The 25,211-nt window shown below is 44.2% G+C and overlaps 1 protein-coding gene across 5 annotated transcripts in view; it reads left to right on the top strand.

Annotated features, from left to right (window-relative positions):
* The window catches only part of FGF13 (fibroblast growth factor 13), a 572,605-nt gene that overhangs the window by 27,682 nt on the left and 519,712 nt on the right, over window positions 1-25,211 (top strand). The gene's annotated exons all lie outside the window — the stretch shown is intronic.

Below are 25,211 nucleotides of genomic sequence, written 5' to 3'. Positions count from 1 at the left end.
GGCCGCGACACGCACCCCCTTCCCCCCACGCTCCTTTTCCCCTCACGCCCCCTGCTCCCCAACTCTCCCCGTCCCCTCCCCAGAAGGCAGGAGCTTGTCACCTTCCCTACGCCGCGTGCAAAAGTGAGCAATCCCGGTGCCCCGGCGCCGCCCGCGCTGCGCCTCGGCAGCGCCGCCTCGCCGAGCCCCGAGAGAACAAAGGCTCTGGTCCCTCGGCCACTAGTGCCCGGCGGGAGCGGGCCTCCGCGGGAGGGGAGAGCTCCGTCCCTCCACTCTGGGGGGTGTTCAACCACCTGGCCCGCGGCGCCCGGCCGCCGGTCCCCCCCAGCCACGAGAGCGCTTCTCGGCCTGGGGCCTCCCACCGGCGGGCTGGGGAGGCGCAGCAGAACAGGGCGCAGGCCGGGGAGAACTCAGGAGCAGGAAGGGGCGTCCGCCCGAACTCCCACCCGTCCTAGCCGTGGCCTTGCTAAGGGCCCAGCTTAGCTCCCGATTGTAAACCCGAGACAGCATCCTGGAAGCCCCGGGTGCGGAGAGGGGCACAGAGAGAGAGAGTGGGGGGTGGGGTGTGGTAGAGCCGTGGGGAACGGCAGGTGCCTGAGGTGCAAGTGTCCGGAAGGGCCCCGGAGCGGACGCCGGAGTGGGCTGGACCGGCCCGAGGGCCCCAGGCTCGCCGAGCCGCAACGACCCACGCCGGGTCCACGCGGCTGCAGAAGTTGGGGCTGCCGCGGGGGGAGCCCCAGCCTTTGTTCACGGGCCCCGATTCCTCCTGGAGCCCTGGGGCTCCCTTCCCTCCCACTCCTTCCCTTCTTCCTTTTTCTCTTCTCCTCCTTCTCGCCTCTCCCCATCTCTCCGGAGCTTTCTTTCCGGGGAGATTCTAGGGCAGCGTCAGCCCTCCCCCGCGGAAAGTTGTCAAAGTCTTCAGCTCAGGGCCTTTATCCCTTGTTTCTAAATGGAGCCGCTTCTCCCAACTAGGCGAAGCGTCGACGAAAGGCTCTAAAAGTTTGAGGTGGGGAGGTTTAGATCCGTGGTGCTAAGGGTCAGTGTTGCCATCGGCCTGCCTCAAGGCTCGAGGTCACCCCCTTCGGACCTACTGATGCCCGCTGGCTGTTTGAAGCGCACAGATTAATTGAACCGGTCACCCAGAAAGTAGAACTCCTGCTACACTTCTCCAGAGCTTTACTCATTGTTGTGCGTTTTAAACAGGTATTCGTGTGATAAGAGAAAGTGACTTCAGGGTCGTTAGACTGTTTTGTTTGCCCTCGAGGGGCCCGGAAAAGTAAATGCAATTGAAGATGGTACCACCAAAATGACTTAGGCAAGGGATTCCTCTTCTGCATCTGGGTGTATTTCAAGTTTGTTTCTGAACTTTGGTCCTTGATTTCCATCAGGTGATTACCTAAGGCTTATTTCAGGCTACCTTTGGGCATCCTGAAACCAAATTCATTCACAGAAAATGAGATGCTGCTCTAGGAATATAATTTGTAACTGTCCAGAAGGGGAGTAACAAGTCTGGAAACATTATTGGCCCAAGTTTCTGTAACCCAATAATGAAAATTTTTACTAGGCATATGTCATAACATTTTCTTATGTTGATTCACTTGAAACGGAATACCTCTCTGTAGGAACTGTGTAATTAGCATTTGGAATTATGGCTGTAATTAGAATAAATTAGTGTAATTTTACAAGACAACTTTTAAGAAGAAAGTTTACTTCCCCAAGGAGATGGGACTCTTATGACTGTGAACAGAGTTTCTAGACTTTTTAAAACATAGGTAGTAGATAATTAGTAAGTTATTTTGTGCTCCTTAATGAAATGTGGCTTTCAGAGCATCTAAATTGCTCTTTGTCTTTTTAAATGATGTTTTTCAACTCACTGAGGTTAACACCAGTGATGGACAGTGATCTTTTCTGTAACCTTTTTCAGTAAGGTAGGCAGACAAGATAGACTCTTGGAGGTAGGAGGGGAATCTTGATTGCATTTGAAAGTATTAAAATGGCCTCTTGTGCAGCAAATCATCTTTTGTGTATTTATTTAGGCTTTGCACAAACTTTTAAATTGGCAGATGAATATATAGTCTGGGGCATTCAGCTCCTGAACAGGAGGACCTAGTTCTGTTTCAGGGAAAAAGAAAGCATAACATTTGTTTAAGTACATACTTGCTTAGCTTTGATTCACTCTTCTCTACCTTGTCACATAAGATCTTTTCAGCAGTTCTCTGTTGGAAAAGTACTCAGGGAAGGCTGTGTCTGGTTTATGGCAACCGTGTTCCTGTGGCTTTTGGAAAATGTGTGGCCTCTAACAGATAAATGCAGATCATTTGTGGATTGAGTGAAAGTGCTAGCCAGTTGTGGATTTCAAAACTGTTATTTGGTTTGGGCCATCCCTGGTGGTCCAGTGGTTAAGACTTCACCCTTCCACCGTAGGGGGCATGAGAGTGGAAGCATGAGTTCAATCCCCAGTCTGGGAGCTAAGATCCCGCGTGCTATAAGATGTGGCCAAAACCACTGAAACTGTCATTTGGTTTGTACTTGGAGTTTGGGTTTAGTTGGCTTTGTCTGTGTTTTGTCAGCAACCCCTTCCCTTGTGCTTAGCCAGAGAGCCATCATTTCTAGACAGGTTTCAAGGCCATGTGGGCTGTGGGTTGTGGGTTGGCTGAGACGGCCAGCACTCACATCAGGCTGGGTTCCTACTGGCTGCTGGGCAGTGCGGGACAATTCCAAGCATAGTCCGAGAGGCCAGCCACTTGCACAGCTGTTGCTCTCAGATTATGGTGCCCACATGCATTCACAGGGACAGCTCATTTTCAGCTCACTTCCTGGCCTTTTCCAGTAGCCCTTCCAACCTTACCTAAGAAAGGCCATTGCAGTCAGGCAGCCAGCATCTCACATCTTGAACCCTGAAGGCCATTCCTAAAGCTCATCTTGGTCTTGGTGGATTACTGCGATTTCTTCCGTCAAGTGTCTTTCTTGGGCTTGGGCCAGGCCAACCAGCTGTTGAGAGGTATTTCACCCATAAGAAATCATGATGCTGGTGACCTCTTATTAAAAACTAGCAATCATAACCTCCCTATTACTCATGAAGGGACTTCTTTTTTCACCTGGTGAATCAGTCACTGTGGACCAGTGTGGTTTGAGGGTCATCAGCCCCAGGTTGTTTCCTGTGTCTAAGATGGTAATAACAGCTTCAGTGAGGGGTTGTGACCAGGGAGATCTCTGATCAGAATTGTTAGTATGTTCCTGGGGATAGGTGCAAGAGATAAGTGAACAATACCCCCAGATCCTCTTCATTCTTATTTCCAGTGCTGTGCCTCTTCTTAACCCACAGGCTAGAGCAGGAGGGGGATATGGGTTGGGGGTGCTGTATCTTCTCTCTTAGTTCTGCTTCCTCTAAGTCTCTTTCCAGTACAGTTCAAGTCCTTTCAGAGGGTTCAGATGCATCCTCGGGCTGGCAATGTGAGGGAGGTTAGAGTGGGAAAGGATGTTGCCTGAGTAATGAGAAGCAGAAAGTGAGCTGTAGGGTTGAGATCCACGCCTAGTGCTGGGCCGTGTAGAGTGGCCCTGAGCACTGGACCAGAGCTGGTGAGAGAACTGGAATCAGGGTCTGGGTGGTAAGCTGGAGAGCTGATCTGTGTGTGAGGCAGTCACTAGGGAGACAAAACTGTTAACATTCCAGGTCTTTTTGCAGCTGTGCTATTTTATGTTCAAATCAACTACTCATTCTGGGAATTACAATCAACATAGAACAACCAGAATGTGTTGCAGCTCCTCGAATATATCCAATAAAAGGGCTTTCTAGTGTCTGCTTCATTATGGCTTGTATTTTTGGAGTTGAGAATTTGAAAGGAATAGAAGATAATTGCCAAGATTAAACAATTCAAGGAGGGGGAAAAAACCTCCCATGAATTAAAGTGTGGCGAGTGAAGGGGATCCTCCATGTTTATTACCTTGCTAAGCTTAACATGATCTTTGGAAGGTGAAGATTAGGCACATAAGTATACTCTTAGCCATTAGTAGAGAAGACAAACGTCTGCAGAAATCACTGTGTCTAGTCACCGGTTTATGTTTCCCTATCCAGAAGCATCCAGAAAACACATTCACAGTAGATTTGTTGCCCAGGCTGAGGAGCGGACTTCAGGCTCATCATCCTATGCAGTGTGGTTTAATCTAGTTGGTCCTCACCAGCTCAACAGGTAGCTTATCTCTGATAGACCAGTTCTACGAACTTATTTGAATCAGAATTCTGACATTTTTAAACATGGCACTTCGTCACTTTGTTGAATGCCATATCCTGATGAAACATTTCTTAGGGGTGTGGATTTCTGGGTAAATGGCACTAATTTCCTAAAGAAAGTGAAATACTATATAGTAATCATTCTGACCCCCACTCCAGCCTGCAGTTCTAATTTCTAATTGGATGGCCATTTGTTTTTCTCTAAAGCCCTGTTTTCCAGGATATTAATCCTAAAGATGAGGCTTTTATATTAGAAAATAGAGATGTTCTTGATTCTTGGGGCACGACGGAAATGTGAAGGGCTGTTTTATTAGGGATCTGAGTTTGTAATAAACATTAAGCCTAAATTACAATTACTGTAGGTTGAGTTTACTGTCAGACAGTTCTCAGGCCCTACTCATGCCTCTGCCCTTGTAAATTACTTTTCGCATTGCTTTTCAAATGGAAATAGTATTAGTGTCACTGGCTAATGACGGTCCCCACAGGCAGTGGGCAGAGGGTAGTAGGTGTCCATGCTGAGTCTTTAAAACCCTGGCAGCACCCTTGGCTTCTGTGGGTGTAAGGTTTAGGTGGACGGTCTAGGGGGTGCATCAGGGCTGGACTGAGCTGAGGCGTTTGCTTGACCTGCCTGCTCACAGCCTTCTGCGGAGACTTAAGGTTTGTTCTGGACAATCACTATTGCCCAGAGGCATTCTCAGGTATATATGTCTGTCCTTTCTGGACCCTGTCAGTGGGGTCTGAGAAGAAAGAAAAAAAAAATCTTCTGCTAAAAGGCAGGCCTGGTCAGAGGCCAAAGTATAAAAGAGTTATTTTTAAAAAATGGTATGAACCCAATTTCCTTTTGTGTAATTAAAGATTATATACAATAACATGTACAGATCTTAAGTGTACATCTCAATAGATTTTGACAAATGATTACACCCACATAATAGAATATTTTCATCACCCCAGAAAGTTTTCTTGTGTTCCTTTCTAATCATTCCCCCTTAGAAGGCAACTACTATTTTGATTTCTGTCATCACCTTTTAGTTTTCCCTTTATTGATCTCACAGAATGCCACTGGTGGTTCCTGAGACCTAGAAACCTCTCCAGGCAGTGGGCTTCCTGTCCCGGTTGACACCCCTTCTCCTTGTCTTGTCCTCTGGTTTCTTGGAAGACCCCCACCCTAGAACAGGGTCTTGTCCTTACCTGGCCCAAAAGGAGTATTTGTTGAATGATCTAGGCAAGGTAGGAAATTCATTTAAGCCTGGGTGTCTATTCATCATTTAATAATAATGATCGTAGTTATTATCATTACCATTACAGTAGCTTCTGAATTATGGACCACTTACTATTTACTAGGCTTGCATGATTTATATTATATATATATATATATATATATATATATAATTTAATTCTCATGGCAGTCAAATGAAGTGGCAAATAGTATTTATAGATGTTAGAGATGAGAAAATTGAAGTTTAGGGAGATCATGTAGCTTGTGTGAGCTCACACAGCTAGTGGGACCCAAATTACTGGCACAGTACCTGGCACTGAACAAAGGATTGCCAGAGGCAGTGCCTCTTAACACCAAGGAATTAATGTCAATGGGTGAGTTTTTGACATCTACACAGGATGGAGAAGTTATTTTGGTTGGGGTCTTAAAATACAATGTAACAGGAGCAGGACCCTGTGGGGTCTGCCCCTGACAGACCCCTCCCCCATAGCCTCTGTGGTAGTTCCTCTCTGAAGTACCCAGATAATAGTATCTCATGCATATTTCCTGAATTTTTCAGATGCTAAAACCCACCACCAAATGGAAGAAGTTAACTACTTGATGATCAGGTGCAAGTACCCCCCAGACCTTTGGCACCTAAGGACTGATAAAGTTAATCGCCCTGTTACCTCACCACCAAGAGAATTATGCTGGAGCTGATCACCTCCCCCACCCCACCCTCACCTGGGCTTTAAGGATGCTTAGCTGAAACCCTTTGGGGAGTTTGGGATTCTCTGCTCCAGACTCCAACGTTGGGCACACGAACTTGGCATTCGGTAACAATAGTTTTTTTGAGCACTGACCATATGCCAGGGATTGACATGAAATCGTTCAAGCTATCCAGGATTGATATACATAACACTGCCTTTCTAGGCAACACAGTTGATTCTTTTCTAATCCAGGTTTGCACAGGGACAAAATTACTTGCCAACTATCAACATAGACATGACTAGGAAGAGTTTGCCTATACTGGCACGATTGCTACAGGGCTGTGGTCTTTGTGCACCCAAAGAAATTTCTGAACAGATTTCTTGAGTGACTTATCCATCCCAGGCACTGTACTGAGAGAAACCTAGTCCTACCTTAAGCCTTAGGGGTACCCTTGTGCCCTTTTCCTTCCTCCTTGGCCTTGGGCATTCTGACTTGTAACTTCTGAAGTGCAGCTCCCCTCAGTTGGCCGTGACTCTTATTTTTCAAGATCTAAGCATCTGTCAGTTTGAAAATAATGGTGTTTTTTTTTCCCCCTTAGAACTGTGTCTGAGAGCTTATTTCACCTGTGTTCTAAGGCTACTCTTACTCATAATTCAGGACTGGGTAAAAGTCCTAATTATTTATTTATTTTTCCCATCAGAATCATCTGTCTCATTTCCCTTCTCTTTCTCTCTCAACCCCACCCCCTCCTCCCTTTTTCTCTCTGCCTCCTCCCCCTCCCTTTTCTGCACACCCCCACTCCTTTTCTTGTGAACAGACATCAGTGGTTTTCATTAACTGTCTGGATTTTCTCCTGTAATAGCTATATTAGCTTCAATTAAAGAAATCCTTACCCCCCTCAAAGAGTTGCTTCATGGAAGAAGCTTTTCATTACTTATTATGTAACTCATTTTAAATGGAAAAATAAAGTGTGCGCTTTATTTCTTATCTGTTTATGTAGCCTTTAGTTAGAGAATATTTCCAAAAATATATCTTGTTAACAGAGATGCACGCCTTGAACGAGCATATTAATTATAGTTCTCCAAGTTAGGACTCATGTAATGTTTCTCTTGTGCTGCAGAACCTATGTTTTAACAGCCGTAATTAACAGTGATGAGTCTATTGCAAGGTTATAGGTAAGTTTAATAACAAACGTGACACCCAGTTTTTAAAAAAAAAAAATCCCTCAAAATTACGGAGGTAGCATTTCTTCTGCTCTTGCGCTGGGGGTTAGTAAACAGATCGAGTTCTTAAAATATTTATCCTGCTGTTAAAAGTAGAAGTAAACAACCTAAAGAAGGCAGGCTGAGCGCAGTTCTTGAATATGCCTATGGATATTTTCAGAGTCTTCTTTCAACCACGACTTTGAAAGTATTGTGAATTGATCTGCTTCTTTTGCCTTTGATTCTCCGTGCGTGAGCTCGCCTCTCCCCCTGTTGCGGGGCGGGGTGTGTGGGGGGGTGGTTTTTGAACGTTAAGACTTATACAAGAGCTCTCGGATTTGCGCGTGGTTTTTGGAGCCTGGGAAACAATGTGAACCGTTCTCCTGGAAACGGGGCCGGCGCTCCTCGCGGCTCTCGCTCCCGGGAGCGTTGGTTTTCCTACTGGCTGGGACCCGACTTTGAGGCGAGCGCCGAACGGCCCGGTGAACCGGCGACCCTTGGTCGCCGCGGATCCGACCGGCGGGTTTATTACCAACCTGTGTGCTCATGAACCTCGTGATGCGGCAGCTGCCGAAAAAAGAAACACGGAAAAGTTGTGTCACCGAAAGTGAAAACTTGGCGAAGAAAAAGTGCTCGGCGCCCGGCATGACAAAACTGCTCTGCGGCCGACAGCGGCGGCGGGCAGCGGAGGGCTGCGCCCACCGGCCCCGGGTGCTCGCGTGGGGACACCACCCCGCGAGCGCCGCCGGGGCTGGGCGCCAGGGCCGGCGGGGCGGGCGGCTGAGCGCCGGGCGAAGGGGGCGGGCGGCCCTGGGCCTGGAGGTCTAAACCGCGGGTTCTGTGCAGCTGATGGGAGGCGGGCGGGAGGGGCCGGAGGAAGAAGGTCCCGCCCCCAACCATCGAGGGGGTTCCTTGCTCTGCCTGTACCTGACCTACCGGCTGTGCCCCTCAAAGGCGGATACCCGTCCAAGCCTGGAAGTCTGGACTTGGCCCAACACAAGGGCTTTGCTTCCTCTGTCTTCTGGTCAATGCTAATTCGGTTTCAGCTGTTCAGAAAAACCTAGGCTGCGTCTTGAACAGAACGCCCTGGACCATGTCGAGTTTGCTTTTATATGGTTTATGTTTCCGTTGCGTTGGTTCTTTTCAGATTACAGAATAATGCATGTGATTCGGAAAATCATAAAAGCATAGAGAAGAAAATATCCCCCCAAAGGTTGCACTCCTAGGTTCTTTTTGAGATTTTTCCTTCCAGTCTTATTTCTCTGATTTCATCTTTAAGTATTATGTGTGGGATCACATAGTAAATACTATCACATGCTTTTTTTTTTTTTTTTTTTTAACTTCAACACCCTGTTAGAATGTTTTCCGATGTCATTAAATAATCTTCCATAGTATCATTTTTGGTGTGTGCAGTGGTTGTGGATTTGGGGGTGACAAAGGAAAGATGGTGATTTTGTCCCTGTGGTTGTGAAAAGTTTTTCTCTACTGCCTTAAGATCTTTCTCACTGGGCTCCTCTACAAACATCATTCGTGTTTGGGTGCACTTTTAAAGATACATATATGCATGTATAGGGCTTCCCCGGTGGCTCGGATGGTAAGCAATTGGCCTGCAATGCAGGAGACCCAGGTTCAATCCCTGGGTCTAGGAGATCCCCTGGAGGAGGGCATGGTAACCCACTCCAGTATTCTTGCCTGGAGAATCCCACGGACAGAGGAAGCCTGGCGGGCTACAGTCCATAAGGTCACAAAGAGATGGTCAGGACTGAAGTAATCTAGCATGCACACATATGCATGTATAAATCTATAAATATAAAATTAAACGCATGTAGACAAATACGTATATGTCTAAATAAACGCAAACACAATTATGCTTAGAATACATCCTGAAAGAATATATATCAAAAGGAATCTTGGGGTGATTGGCTTATAGAAGATGTATAGAGGATGTGTATGTATATTTGTGTCTTCTATTTTCTCTACAATGGATGTATATAATGATCATAATGAAATAATGAAAATGGACATTATATATTACTTATAGATTGTCTTCAAACTGACTTTTCTGCTTCAGCTCTTACCATTCCTTTTTTTTTTTTTTTTTTTTGCTTACCGTTTCCTGACCTGGAATGCTCTATTATTTCAACATTTTGTGATCCTTTATGTCCAAGCTTAACCCACATCATCCAGGAAGCATCTCTTCCACCCTTGTTACAAAGAACTGCACTGGACTTCTCAGTTACCCATTTGGCAGTGTCCGTGGATAAATCTCATGATTAACTTTTCATCTATTTAGGTGTTTTATCTCCCCAGCTAGATTTTAACCTCCTCAAGGGCCTTTGTCACCAAAGAGATACTGAATGAATGTGTTACTTAACCATCAAGCTCAGCATCCTTCCTAGATTTCTTTAAATGCTTTTGTACCTTTGAAACTCCAAACCATATTAGAAGCCCTTAGGATGACGGCAACAATCTATCTGGATTTAATACTGCTAATTTAATTAGGGGTATAACTTCCAATTTCCAGTGGGCCATCTTCTATGTAAAAGTGGCTGCATGGTTAAAAGCATGGATTATAGAGACTTGTGTTCACATGTATGTTCCTCTGCTTAGTTGCTATGTGACATTTGGCAAAGAGGCTTTCTAAGCCTCTCTACAATGGAGATAATTATATTTATCTCATATGCTTATTTTAAAGATAGAATGAGATAATGTATGAAAAACATACATGGAATTTGGTCAGTGGTGATATTGATAGTATTGTTAAAATAGTAGTGATCTTCATATTGATTATTCAAGTTAGAGGGTTTTTGTTAAAGAGCTTGTTGGCCATAGAAACAAATCTGCAGAGTCACACATCTGTCTGACAGTCATACTCTGATTTAATGGATTTTAGTTATATAGTTACTAGGCTCCTGAACCATGGGTTCCTGGACCCTCCCAGATATCAAAATCTGTGGATGATCAAGTCTCTTACATAATAGCTTATTTGAATATAACCTATGCATATCCCCCATACTTTAGCTCATCTCTAGATTACTTCTAATACCTAATGCAAATGTAAATGCCCTGTAAACAGTTGTAAATACAGTGTGAATGTTATGTAAATAGTTGCTGGCCTATGGCAAATTCAAGTTTCGCTTTTTGAAACTTTCTGGAATTAAAAAAAATTTTTTTGGATCCACATTTGGTTGAATCCATAGATGCAGAATCTGTGTATACAGAGTGCCTACTGTGCTAATTCATGTATTAATTAATTCATTACTTTACTCAATAGATACTTGTTGAAACTCCTATGACAGCAGTGAGCAGAACAGATAATTACCCCTGCCTTCATGGAGGGCTTCCCAGGTGGCACAGTGGTAAAGAATCTGCCTGCAATTCAGGAGATGCAGGTTCGATTCCTGGGTGGGGAAGATCCCTGGGAGAGGGAAATGGCAATGCACTCCAGTATTCTTGCCTGGGAAATCCCACGGACAGAGGAGCCTGTCAGGCTACAGTCCATGGGGTCGCAAAGCATTGACTAAGACAGCATGGACGCATGCCTTCATGGAGCTGATGTTTTAAAGGAACTGGATTTTTCATGCACAAAACACTGTCCAATGTTGGCGGTGTGTAAAATGACCTGGTGCCCATCATAGCCATCTGGGCCCTGGCCAATCCACACTACCAAGGAGGAAGCTTGGATGGAGTTGGACATAGGTCATTCATTCATCTTTCATCCAGGGACCACTAGAGCTGAGGTTCTTGAAACTGCTTGAATGTCAGCAACACCTCCCACTGCATACATCCCCACCATGAGAATTTGACTTAGTAGATCTAAGTATGGGGCTTGTGAACCCATATGGTTTATAAAACTTAAGTGATTCCAATGCACAGCCAATTAAGGGGTTACTGCACCTGAGCAATGTTTCTCAAGGTTGCTGGAAGTTAACAGTCACCTGTAGGGTTTGTTCCCCCCTGGCCTGCTAAACCACAACTTTAGGAAGAGGGTTTGGTAACGTGAATTGTAAATAAGCATCTAAGTGATTCCTGTCATTGGGCAAGTTGGTGGGGCATTGTCCTAGAGACATCAAAGGACCCCTGGAAATAGTGTGTAAATGTGCATGTTTCAGGTGGTAGCATCCATAGTGTTCAGCAGATTCTCAGAGGGGTCAGTATCTCCAAAAACAGCCCTGAGCTCTGTCCTCAGCTCTGTCCCCTCCATGAACTGTGTGCCTTGAGTCCTTGGTTTTCTCTATCCTATTCACTCTTCATAGTCTAATGTTCTGTTTGGAAGTTTCCTTTCTCCATTCTTGCTTCTCTTTTCTCTTTTTGTCAGGCTGGCCTCCAGTCTTTCTCTTGCTCCTCTAGAATTTTAAAGACTGGGCCCTTTCAGAGAGGGAGGGAGGCAAAAGCCTGGAGGGAGCTTTGGGGACATGAGAACGGTGGAGATCAATGCTGAAATACTTTGACCCTTTTAATGGCTGCACCTCAGTGGGTCTTAATATAGTGGGATAAGGGCCTGAAGTGGGACTTCTGAGATAACCCTTTGCCAGTCTGGAGTAGGTGGGCAAAGGAATTTGCCCTTCTTGGTGCCATTTTCCTGCCTGTATCACGCAGAAGGTGGAGTAGAGTAGGAGGGTGAGAGTTAAGCTAGATCTAGATGCACCCCACTTCTCCTCCCCCAGGTACCAAGCAGTGTCGCTGTCACTGGTTCATGACCAATCAAGTGCATTGACCTATTACTGATGCTTACTTTGAGTTATAAATAGTTTTTATTCCCCCTGTGGAATTGGGGGTTCAGGCTGTATAGAATGACCTGATTTGTATCACAAGAGCCATTGGGACTTTGACAGATTTCACCATTTTAAAAAACACAGCTTTTTGCCTCCACCCCACTGGACATAAAAGCAACCTTTGAATTTATGGAACAAAGAACATGTCTTTAAAGGGCAGCGGGCACAGAGAGGGAGGAAAGGGAAGTAAGACAGTTCACCCTCTTTTCTGAGGCCATTGTCTCCAGACAAGTGACAACACTGAATACCTTGAAAAATCTTGTGTTGATTTTTAGTACGGAGGCATCTTCCTAGGATCTGGAAAATCCAGGTAAAAGACAATAAACTTGTTCTCCTGTCTTTGGGCCAGAAGTTGACTTGCTTCATTTACATGGCTGGAGGAGATGAGAGCACTTATCTCTCTCTCTGGAGGAGATGAGAGCACTCTCACTTCTACTGAGAGTGAAATTTTGACCAGGGCAGCATATTAATAGAGATGAAGCTCAGTTTCTGAAAGCCTGATATATACAGATGGGACTCAAATGGTGAGTGGGCAGGTCATTGCAATATTGAAGGAATTATTGTTTTATGAAAAGGTTTTCTTTTCATAGCATCATCTCTGGTGTATCTGAATGTTTCTTTAGGGATCAAGTATTACTTGATTAAAAATAAAGAAATAATAAGCCAAGGCTAGAGGTCTTTTGTTGAAGAATTTGAGTTTCCTGCAATTCTCATTATAAGTTACTGCTCACAGTGACTGTTTCAGCTTCCCAGGTTCTTTTTGAAAATGTTGATTGATTTTTACTTTTTTACTGTGGGAAAATAGTGATTTTTTTTGTAAGTGTACAGTTCTGTGTGGCATCATGTGCATTCAAATTGCTCTGTGACCATCACCACCGTACTTCCAAGGTTTTTAATGAGAGATTATTATGGTTGGTGCACGCGTGCGTGCTAGGTCACTTCAGTTGTGTCCGACTCTGTGTGACCCTATGGACTGTAGCCTGCCAGGCTCCTCTGTCCATGGGATTCTCCAGGCAAGAATACTGGAGTGGGTTGTCATTTCCGTCTCCAGGGGGATCTTCCCAGCCCAGGGATCAACCTCGCATTCTTTACATCTCCTGCATTGGCAAGCAGGTTCTTTACCACTAGCGCGCCACCTGGGAAGCCCCTATAATGGTTGGAAGGGACCATAATAGCCATTTGGTTCAACCTTCCCATTACAAAGAAGAGGGAATCGGGCCCACGGAGAGACAGTGACCTGCCTAAAGCCATAAAGCAAGTTATGGACAGGGGCCTAGCCCAGTGCATTCGTGTGTGACCACACTGAAGGTAAAGGTGGTCTCAGACTCTACTGAATCAAGGATCGGCATAAATATTTAGGATGTTTCCCTGATTTTTTTTTAAAATCAAGTAAGCAATCAATCACTATGATTTAGAGCCATAAATCAAAAGGCCATCTAGTCCCAATTGCTAATTTAAAATATTGGCTCTATTTGCTATTTCTAGATCCACATTCAACTATTTAATACAAAAAGGTGCTAACATTCTAATTTCCAAAATTCAGACAAATTCTCCCCCAGCCTTCCTTCCACTGACTCCAAGACATTCCATGGTTGAAACCAGGTCCTTTGTGGGTGGCTGTTATTAATAAGCTTTCTTTGGGATGTTTACAGTAACTGCTGTGACCTAAATAAGATTGCTTGTATTGTTTTCCCCCAACAAAGCCAAGAACAGTTTTTAAAAGTGTGTTAATCTCTCATACCATTTATTTACCTGTGACTAACAGAACCAAAGCATTATGTTTTTTTTTCCTGTTTATTACATTAGATGATGGAACTCCATCCACTACATTAGATGGAGTGGATGGGTCAGATGGAATAGAGTGTTTCTACACAAGTTAAACTGTTTGGGGCCTTTGTATACCATAACCACTTTTTCTTGGAGTGGAGTTTCAAGACAGTGTACCCTGTAGCATTATAGCATGATCTTTGTAAAAATTTTATTTCAAATTGTGGTACAATACACATAATAGAAAAAAAACCATCTTAGCCATTTTTAAGTGTACAGTTCAGTAGTGCTAAGTATATTCATATTATTGTGCAAACAATCTCTAAGATGTTTTTATCCTGAAAAACTGAAATAATACTGATTAAACAAAAACTCCCCATCCTTACTCCCCCCAGCCCCTGGAAACCATCTTTCTGCTTTCTATTTATATGAGTTTGACTATTTTAGATAGTATGTATCTTTTTGTGACTGGCTTATTTCACTTAAGATAATGTCCTCAAGGAGCATCCATGTTGTGGGGTGTGTCAGAATGTCCTCTTAAAAGGCTGAATAATACTCCATTGTGCATTTTATTAGGATTCTCCAGAGAAACAGAACCAACAGGATATCTGTACATTAGACAGTGATGGAGGATATTTATTATAGAAATAGGTTCATGTGGTTATGGTGGCCGAGAAGTCCCACAATCTACCATCTGTAAGATGGAGAACCAAGAAAGCCAATGGTATAATTCAGTCTGAGTACAAAGGTTTGAGAACCAAGGGAGCTGATGATGTAACTCCTAGTCCAAGATGGAAGCTGGTGTGGTGGTGGTCTAAGTCCTGAACTTTGAAGGTCTGAGAACCAGGAGCTCAGATGTCCAAGGACAGGAAAGGGAGGACCTCCCAGCTCCAGAAGAGAGAGAATTTGCCTTTCCCTCACCCTTTTGTCATATTGGGGGCACTCAAGGGATCCAATAATGCCTGCCCACATTAGTGAGGGGAATCTTATGAACTCAACCTGATTCAAATGCTAATCTCATTCAGAGGCACCCTCATAGACACACCCCAAAATAATGCTTTACCAGCTAACTGGGCATCTCATAACCCAGCCAAGTTAACACATAAAATCAACCATCACATATGTATGTACCACATCTTCTTTTTCCATGTTGTCTGCTGAAGGACATTTGGGTTGCTTCTACCTTTTGGCTAATGCTGCTGTGAACATGGGTGTTCATCTTTTGTTGTTGTTGTTTACCTGACGGGAGAAGTCTTTTTTTTTTTTTTTTTTGTGGTGGGGAGGGGTTCTCCACCACATGGCCTGGGTGATCTTACCCAGGTGATCTTTCCCCAACCGAGGATTAACCTGAAAGCACCGAGTCCTAACCACTGCACTGCCAGGGAATTCCCAGGAAATGTTGTTTTGACATACTCGATTTGTTTCTTCAATCTTAGTCCTAGGTCATCAAAGTAACATGTTGAATAAAGTGAAGAAAGAGCCCAAACCATCAGGGGTCCTGAGGATGGAGGTGTTAATCCAAATGGCTTGCAAGTTTGAGAACTATGAGAGGAGAGATGGGGGCTTTTCTTGGCCTCTTCTGTCTATTTATTGTTTATGGTGTGGATTTTTTGTGCAGTGATGTTTTGGTAGAAATAATGGGGTTTCTCTGTGATGGCCTCCATGACCCCTCATCTCTGCATTGGGAGTGGACTCTGCCTTCCAGTGACCTTTTGCAGTTTATCTCCATTTCCTTTTTGCTTTGTTGTATGTCTCTCCCACTATACTGTAAACTTCTTGAACTCAGAGACCCTGTCATTCATCTCTGGATGCCCAGTACCTAGGACAGAGCCTGGCCCACAAAGAAAAAACAGTGAATGCTTATTTGAATAGAAATTTGACTCTTTCTGTCATTTGGAAAAACTTTAACTTCCTAGTTAGTCTTGGAACAATTTGACATTTTTATTTGTTTTTCTCTGTTTCTTTGATGTGTGAGACATGTCTTCTGTTCAGGAGCCCAAATCAGGTTTAACTATGTGGCAATTAAGTTTTTTTCTTTTCTTCTCGATCCTTTGTGGGGAGTGTGAGAGACAGTTGCTAAATATTTGGCATGAAGTAGAGGAGATAACCAGGCAAGGACTTAAGTGTTGACCACCACGCCACCCCTCTGGGGCTCTTCCCTGGCTTTTAAGGGCCCTCATGGCTCAGACGGTAAAGAATCTGCTTGCAATGCAGGAGACCTGGGTTCGATCCCAGGGTAAGGAAGATCCCCTGGCGAAGGGAATGGCTACTCACTCCAGTATTCTGGACTGGAGAATTCCATGGACAGAGGAGCCTGGCGGGCTACAGTCCATGGGGTCGCAAAGAGTCAGACACGACTGAGTGACTAACACATCATCAGCAGCCCCTTTGAGCATCTTCACTGTGCATCCTCTCTCCTCCTAGCCCCTCCAAAGATGGTTTGTATAGGTCTTGCATGTGGCTTGGATTGGGCAGCCAGTGTCGTCCGTGCTGTGTTTATAACCAGGGCACAGATTTCCCACTCTATATATTGGCTCCTAAGCCTTGTTTTTCATGCCTCCTGCCATCTTCAAAACTCTCCCAAGCATCTTTATATGTTTCCTGAAATAGAAATGTCCCCAAGTGGACTCCAGTTTCTAATAAAGGCCCTGAAAGTGAAAGTGCAAGTCACTCAGTCAAGTCTGAATCTTTCTCCCCAGGCCAGAATACCAGAGTGGGTAGGTAGCCTTTCCCTTCTGCAGGGGATCTTCTCTACCCAGGGATCAAACCCAGGTCTCCCACACTGCAGGCAGAGTCTTTACCAGCTGAGCCACCAGGGAAGCCCAGGAATACTGGAGTGGGTAGCCTATCCCTTCACCAGCAGATCTTCCCGATCCAGGAATCAAACCGAGGTCTCCTGCATGGCAGGTAGATTCTTTACCAGCTGAGCTACCAGGGAAGCCCTAGCTCTGTTTAATATATTCTGTTGTGAAGGCCCTACATTTTTTTAATATATTCTGTTGCCCATTGATGAGCAGAGAGCGTGCAGATACACTTATCGTCAGGTGATAGACAATGCTTTAGAAACACATGCCTGAGAATCTGGCCACCATTCATTCAGAGAGCACCAGCCATATGGCAGGCTCAGTGCCAGGCACTGCAGAGACACTGAGAAGGCAGAGAGTCGCTGTTGTCACTCCCTTGGAGCTGACAATGGGAAGGATGGAGAGCTGGGGAAGCTTGAAGAAAGGGTACTGACCTTGTTGAGTGGTAATTAATGGTGGGGACAATACCCTGATACCTGCAGGTGAGCAAGGGTTCCTGAGTTGATGAGAAGGAAGAAGAATGTCCTGGAAAGCGGGAGTACTACATGCAGATGCTGGCAGACAGTGAGAACAGGGCTTACCTTGAGAACTGAGAAGTGATGGAAGTTCAGGGTTCCTGGATCAGCAAGTCAACCTAGTGTCAAGCCAGGCCTTGCATGTGCCGAGTTATGTTGCTCACGTGGCCGTGGACATTCTTATTGATGTCCACCTCTTAAGAAGCAATTTCAAAAATATCATTTCTCTCTGCATTCACAAGCAGGTTCCCTGATTGGAAGAAATATATGAAAAGACAAATCACATAGAAGTCAAGCAGGCTCATGATAACAATATATGTGTTTAAATGCCTATTGTGAACAAACTTAAGGGATACAATCTTTTTAAATGAATAAAACTTGCTAGATTTCAAAGTAGAAGCTTGTTGGTTGTTGGTAATGTTGGGTTTTTTTTTCCACCACCAAAATTTTGTTTCCATGGGTCACCATATGGTTGATCCTTTTGCATACTTTTGCCTGCCACTCCCCTCTCTGATAACTGCTCTTCTGTTCTCTATATCTATGTGTTACTGTTTAGTTTGTTCATTATTTTATTTTTTGTTGTTGATTATTTTTTTAGATTCCACAGATGATGGATATCATGTGGTATGTCTCTGACTTATTTCACTTATCATAATGCCCTCAAAGTCTTTCCATGTTGTCACACAGAAAGATTTTATCATTTTTATGTCTGGATAGTATTCCATTGTATATGTATCACATTTTTCTTCATTTATCTGTTGATAGTCACTTAGGTTGCTTCCATATCTTGGCAATTGTACATAATGCTGCTATGAACATCAGATCAGGTCAGATCAGATCAGTCGCTCAGTCGTATCTGACTCTTTGTGACCCCATGAATTGCAGCATGCCAGGCCTCCCTATCCATCACCAACTCCCGGAGTTCACTCAGACTCACGTCCATCGAGTCAGTGATGCCATCCAGCCATTTCATCCTCTGTCGTCCCCTTCTCCTCTTGCCCCCAATCCCTCCCAGCATCAGAGTCTTTTCCAATGAGTCAACTCTTCGCATGAGGTGGCCAAAGTACTGGAGTTTCAGCTTTAGCATCATTCCTTCCAAAGAAATCCCAGGGCTGATCTCCTTTAGAATGGACTGGATGGATCTCCTTGCAGTCCAAAGGACTCTGTGCATATATCTTTTTGGATTAGTGTTTTGTATTCTTTGGATACCCAGAAGTGGAATTGCTGGATCCTATAGTAATTTTATTTTTAATTTTTGAGGAATCTCCATATTGTCTTCCATAGTGGCTGTACCAATTTACATTCCCACCAGCAGTGTACAAGGGTTCCCTTTTCTCCACATCTTCTCCAACTCTTGTTATTTTTTGTCTTTTTTATAGTGGCCATTCTGTGAAGTGTGAGGTGATATCTCATTGTGATTTAATTTATTCTGTGCTGCTAAGATCAGAGGCCTTGGAGTTTTTTGAATCCTTGTCTCAGTGATTAGAGATTCATATATGTGTTTGCAGTTATTTAAAAAATTGATAACAGGAGTGAGAACCTCCAAGCTATCCAGAATATGGATTGTTTAGCAGTCAGATACTACCAGCCCAGAAAGCAGCTTAATTGACTTTATTCATACAAACTTCATTAGTACAAACTAATATGGCTAGTATCAATAGGTTATGATTTTTTATTAAGTCAAAAAAGACCTTTGGTATTTAACAAATAACATCATTCTTGAGAGTTTGGAGTATGGCCAGGCAGGAGGCAACTCATTTCTGACTCCAACTTACATCCATGGTGACTCTTAACTTTGACTTCAGCAGTTGCAGAAAAGTAAATATACTTTCACAAATCTTACAGAAGCTGCCACATAGAAATTTCAGGAGAGTTCCATGTATTTCACTTATCCATTCATTGAATGTGTGTTGGGTGCCATCTCTGTGTCAGGCTTGATTCTAGGTGCTGGTGATACAAAGGTGAACAAGCTACAGATAATCTCTTGCACTCATAGGGCTAACAGTCTAGTGGGGAAGATACACAAGGCCAGAGTCGATCAAGATAAACACAGCATGAGCAGTGCTGTAATAGGAGAAGCCCAGGGAGCAGTGCAAGCCCAGAGCAGGGCAGCTAACTCAGCTTGGAAAGGGCAGGGATGGCTTTCTGAGGAAGGAGACCTTTAACTGGGATCAGAAAAATGTGTGATGAGTTGGCTGGGCAGAGAAGAGCGGAAAGAGAATTTCAAGCAACAAGAACAGCACATCTGAAGACAAAAAAGGGAGGGGATGGAGGGAAGGGAGAGGGGGAAGGAAAAGAAGAGGGATTGCAAATATAAGTGTGAATAATTGAATAACATTCATTATGACTAGAGAGGCATGGGGGTGTACCTGGAAATGTAGGCAGGGCCAGTGCAGAAGGCATTGAAGGCTTTATCAGGATGAGGAGTTTGAATGTCATTTTTCAATGCACTGGGAAACCTTAGGAGGGTTGCATGGTGGAGAGCCTTGTGACCTGATATGTATTTTGAAAAGCTCTGGCTGCCTGGGAAAGCAGCGGGAAGCTGATGCAGTGGTCCCAGCTTAGACTCAGTAAGGTAGGAATGAAAATGGACAATGTCTAAAGGTCTGAGGGCACTCTTCAAGGTGGGGAGGAGATTGGGTTTAATGTTAATAGTAATGAGTGGTCTGTTTACATCTCACTTAATTAAGGGGGCGAGAGGAGTCCAGAATGATAACCCTCATATTTCTGGAATCCACTTCCATCTCTAGCACTTAGGAAGTATGTGATTGGACAGCATCACTTCTCTCTGGATCTACTTCTCTTCATCTCTTTAAGTTTCCCCAATGTGACTGCAGAACTGTTTTCAACTGTGATTGATAATGACCGTAATATCATATCATTTACTTCTAAGGTATATAGTAGACCCTCATCAACGTTGGGCAAATAAATGAACTGACATTGGTCAGCCATCCCTCATTTCTTATGCAGGCTCAGTTTCTGCTTAGGTGCATGTTAGCATGTTTGGTCTCTCTTATCTACAGCGTACTGATGTAAATATTATTTTAAGATGAGGACTAGACCAGTCAAAAGTGGAACTCAAACCTTAGAGGATATGTGTCATAATGTTCCTCATATTGCACTGAGACCTGAGAACTGCTTTGCTGGCATTATTTATTACCTGTTTTACTGTTAGCTTTTTTTGGCCTCACTGCATGGCATGCCAAATTTCCCTGACCAGGGATTGAACCTGCACTCCCTACAGTGGAAGCATGGAGTCTTAACCACTGGACCACCAGGGAATTCCTTGCTTTGCAATTATCTTGCCTTTCTTTATTTAATGAAAGAGAAAATCACTTCAGAACTTCATATCAACATTCATGTCTGTAATATGTAGAGGATAATGCTAGATCCTGACTTAAGATTTAAGGATGCTGTAATTAACAAGAAAATAGCTTTTGAGCATCTAGTGTTTATAATAGACCATTCCCCTAAGAACTTAAGGGTGGTTGTTATTGTGGGTGGGCTAAGACAGAGAAGCCTCTGAAGAGCTGTTTCAGAGAATCTGTGTCCTGGCTGTGGTATATATACTTACTGTAGTGATGGTGTGGGCTGGACCAGGCCAGTGGGCTATAACTGTGCTAGGAATCCCCCTGCTTATTCCAGAGGAGAGACTTCGCTCTGCAGTCTCACACAACATGGTCTTGTTTCAGAAATGCCAGATGTAAAACCAAAGCTACAACTGGTAAGAAGCTCATCCCAGGTCAAGGGAAATATATGGGCATTGGTAATACTATTGACAAAGGCTAAATTTTAAGGTCAATACTGTGAAGTCACTCTGCTGTGGAATCAGGGGATTGGTGTCTTCTGAAGAGAAGAAAGAAAGTCTCATATCAGATAGTGGATTGAAAGAAATACTTGCTTATGGACAAGTGTCCAAGTATATAAAGTGAGATGAACTTCTAGTGAAACAAAATTTTATAGAGTTCATGGATTTTGTGATTTTTTCCATAATGAATAAATACAATCTTTTACTATTTTCTTATTGTTTTTAGAAAATAGCTATTGGGACTTCCCTGGTGGTCCAGTGGTTAAGACTCTGAGCTCCCAGTGCAGGGGGTGTGGGTTGGATCCCTGGTCTTGGAATTAAGATTGCACATGCTGCATAGTTCAGCCAAAAAATAAGATAAAATACATATTAAAAATAAATAAATACAATCTATCCATTAAAAAAGGAATTTTATTTAAGAAAGAAAATAGGTATTGTCAGCCCCTGGAGGAGGGCATGGCAACCCACTCCAGTATCCTTACCTGGAGAATCCCATGGACGGAAGAGCCTGGCAGGCTACAGGCCATGGGCTCGCACAGAGTTGGACATGACTGAGCAACTAAGCGAGCACACACACACACACACACACACACACACACACACACACACACGCAGAGGTATTGCCAGAGCGGTTGAACAAGTGTCACAATGTGCTCAGCATACCCTGGCCCTGTGGCTGGTCCAGGCTTGGCCCCTGTGAGATATGAATTCTGTATCACTGAGTCTCATTTAATGAGTTTTCCTCCAGTACCAAACAAAGTTAGTACAGGTACTGCCCAGGACCAGTTTCACCTGTGCGTGAACTAGAGCTAAATGGTTTACATTAAGGCTCTAATGGTGAGAGTTGTCCCAATAAAGTGTCCTGGAACAAGTGTCTTGAGTGCTTCCTTTGAAGAAGACGGTCCTGCTAAGTCAGAAATGCTTAGTTGAAGAAATAAAGAAGTGTGTTCTTTCTGAAGTAAGGGTTCAAGTTGGTATGGAAAAATTTTGTTTAACTTGGAAAGCAAGGATTTTCTGTATGACATTCATCCACCAAATGCATATTGAGTATGTGCTGTGTGCTAGGCAGTGTTCAGGCGGAAGTGATGGAGCACCAACTAGAACTGAGATCCCCACCCTCCTGGGCTTACATTGCTGTGTGCATGTGCATGTATGTATATGTGTATGTGTGTGTTGGGGGGACATACAACACACAGAATGGTGGCAGTCGGAGTTTTTTTTTTTTTTTTTTTTTTTTTTTACCGAGGTCCTTTCTGCATTCCTGGATACATTCTGGGAGGCAGAATTTCAAATGTAGTCTACAGTTAATTTGAGTCTTTAAAGTACACAAAGAGCTTTTTAAATTGCAGTCTCTAAAGTGTGTGTATGTGCATACATATAATAGCCACAAGGATTAAATTGGTCCGTACCGGTTTCTACATCTGCTTTGGTGTTGAAAACCACTTGCTGATTTGCAGATGCAAGCATGCCAAGTTTTCGTTTCTGCAGAAGAATGCCTGAACCATTCTGATATCTTGGAAGAAGAGCATCTCCTGGTCTGGAGATCAGCTGGACTCTTTGACTTCTAAAGTTCAGAGGGAGTGGCAGCCGTGAGAGCAGCTGCTCCTGAGGACCTGAAAGGGGCGGGGGGAGCAGTGTTGGGCCACTTGCCTGGAGTAGTGACTGGAACAGAGGTTCTTGGTCAGTATTCACTGTGGGTTAATGTTGGGACTAGTCAGTGCAGATTTTTTCTTCCTCTCTCCACAGTGCTGTGCTTAACCCTTGCTGCTGGCAAGTAGATTAGGAGGGAGGACCCAGTAGGTCTAGAGAGGGGAGTTGATCCTACCGTGGGAAGACCACCAACCCAAAGTGAGAAGTGGTTGCTCCAGCCTCTCTTGAACAAGATCTGGGCATATGATATTTGTTGAGCGTGACCCGCCTGCTGATGTGTGTGACGAGATGGAGCAGGGAATGGGTGTACAGGTTCAGGCTGCAGATCAACCAAGTGTTCATTAGTTATATAAAGATTCGAATGGGATGGGAGTAGGGAGGAGGGAATGCAGTGTGTTTGTGGAAAGAAGACAGGAAATGAGTGCCATTGGGTGAGCCTCTTTGCCTCCCTGGGTCTTAGTTTCCTGAGCCTGTACAATGAGAATAATAATAAGATGCACCTACCGAACTTCATTGGAGAATAAAACGAGATGTGCATGCATGCAGGTGAATGAAATGTGGCACGTGAATGCAGGTGTAGCACTGTAGCTGTTAAGTGTGCCTTTAGAACTGGTTTTTCCCTACAAGGCCTTTATTGGTGGAATATTGTTCAGCCATACAAATGACACGTGGCCTTTTGTTGGGAAATGCCCCCAAATTAGCGTTATTCACATTTGAAGTCATCTGTTGGCTTCCTAAGTGTTCATCTCCCAGATAATTTCATTTTAACACCTTCTCCACTGCACCCCAAGGGAACCAGTGGACAATTTACTGTTGACAAATAAAAGATAATGTACTGTGAAAATGACAGGTACAGATCAGCAGGAGAACTGTCATTCAGTGATGGAAATATTATAGAACGTTTAATACTATATGTACTAGAACAATATGCAATTTTGAAGAAGCAACCTTATGACATTTCAATTTATTTTACAGAAAAGATTGATGGTCCTGTTGATGTCCAGAGTTGGGATGTTTTTCACTGAGGATAATTTAGCATATTTAGCATTTGCCTTCCAGTGTGGCCTTTCAGGCCTGACCCTTTGATACTTAGGCAAAGGTCCCCCCTAAGACTGCTCACCAGAGTTACTTTTGCCATGTGGACCTTTAACATCTCATAATAAAGAGATAATAGGTTACAGTGGTGAAGTGTCCAGAGCTTGTGCCTTAGTTTTCTCATCTATAAAATGGGAATAACAATAATACCTACTTCATTGGGTTGTTGTGTGGATTAAATCATTTAATTTATATAACACTAAGAATAGTGACACACATATAGTGAGCACTATATAAATGTTTGCTACTATTGTTATTGTCATGATAAACTCTCATCACTGAGATTAGATTGGCTTAGAGGGTTTCTGTCTAAAGGAAAAGTCTCAATAAAGTCTGGATTGTGTTAGAGAGGGAAGAGGAGATGATAATGAAATTGCATTCAGTAAGTAACCAACAACATCTGCCACAGAAGTTCTTCCCCATCTCACCCACTGGGCAAAGTCCTTCAGGTCCCTTCAAGGCCCACTTCAAACATCCACCCTCCCTACCTTCTCCCTAAACCAAGCAGATGATTCCCACTGCAATTGCAGCACTTTATCCAACAGATGATGTCGTTTATCACACTGTGTTCTATTACCTGTTAATGGTCTGTCTCCCTCACAGGCCGTGGGTTCTGGGAGAGGGGGGACTGGTATAATCAGAGCATAGTACCCTGGTGCACAGCAGATGCTCAGTTTGAGCTTGTGGATTGGCAGATGGGAGCTGGGCAGGCCATTTCTCTTTCAGGGCTGCCCTTCTTTATGGTTGCTGCCTTCAAGATTAGACAAGAGCAAGTGCCAAGTGCCTGCGATCTGCTGTGGGGCCAGAGCCCAGTGTCTAAAGAAGGCCGGACCTAAAGAAGGCCATTGGCGTGACCAAGGTGGGCGGCGGGGCCATTGCTGGGGCAGAAGGGCAAAGAAGAGGCAGCTGGAATGACAGTCCATCTCTGCCTTCCTGGGGTGGGGATAGGAGTGCTTTCTCTGAGCCCCCTAGCTTGACTGAGTTCATCTAGGGCAGGGCTGGTCTCTCTATGGCCTTCTCAGGAGCCCCCAGACAGACTAGCTGCTGCTCCTCCAATGTGTTCATAAGGGGTTTTATTGCATAATAGGGCTTCTCTTGTGGCTCAGCTGGTAACGAATCTGCCTGCAATATGGGAGACCTGGGTTTGATCCCTGGGTTGGGAAGATCCCCTGGAAAAGGGAAAGGCTACCCACTCGTATTCTGGCCTGGAGAATCCCATGGACTGTATATATAGTCCATGGAGTCACAAAGAGTCGGACAGGACTGAACAACTTTCACTATTGCGTAATAAATAACTAATAATAGTACATCAGCCATGGTGTGTTTGCCTGTCTATTCCTCCCTAGACTGTGAGCCACAAGATGGCAGGGACTCTGTTGGTTCCGAGGAGCAGCCTGGGGTCAGTGGTTGTTGGGCAAGTCAAAAACAGAATCGCTTTATCTTTCTGCTGCTACTTGA

This window comes from Bos indicus, chromosome X, assembly GCF_029378745.1.
Source record: "Bos indicus isolate NIAB-ARS_2022 breed Sahiwal x Tharparkar chromosome X, NIAB-ARS_B.indTharparkar_mat_pri_1.0, whole genome shotgun sequence".
In the NCBI taxonomy this organism is placed as follows: Eukaryota; Metazoa; Chordata; class Mammalia; order Artiodactyla; family Bovidae; genus Bos; species Bos indicus.
Note: the sequence above shows the minus strand (reverse complement) of the source record. Positions and strands in the feature narration are given on the sequence as shown.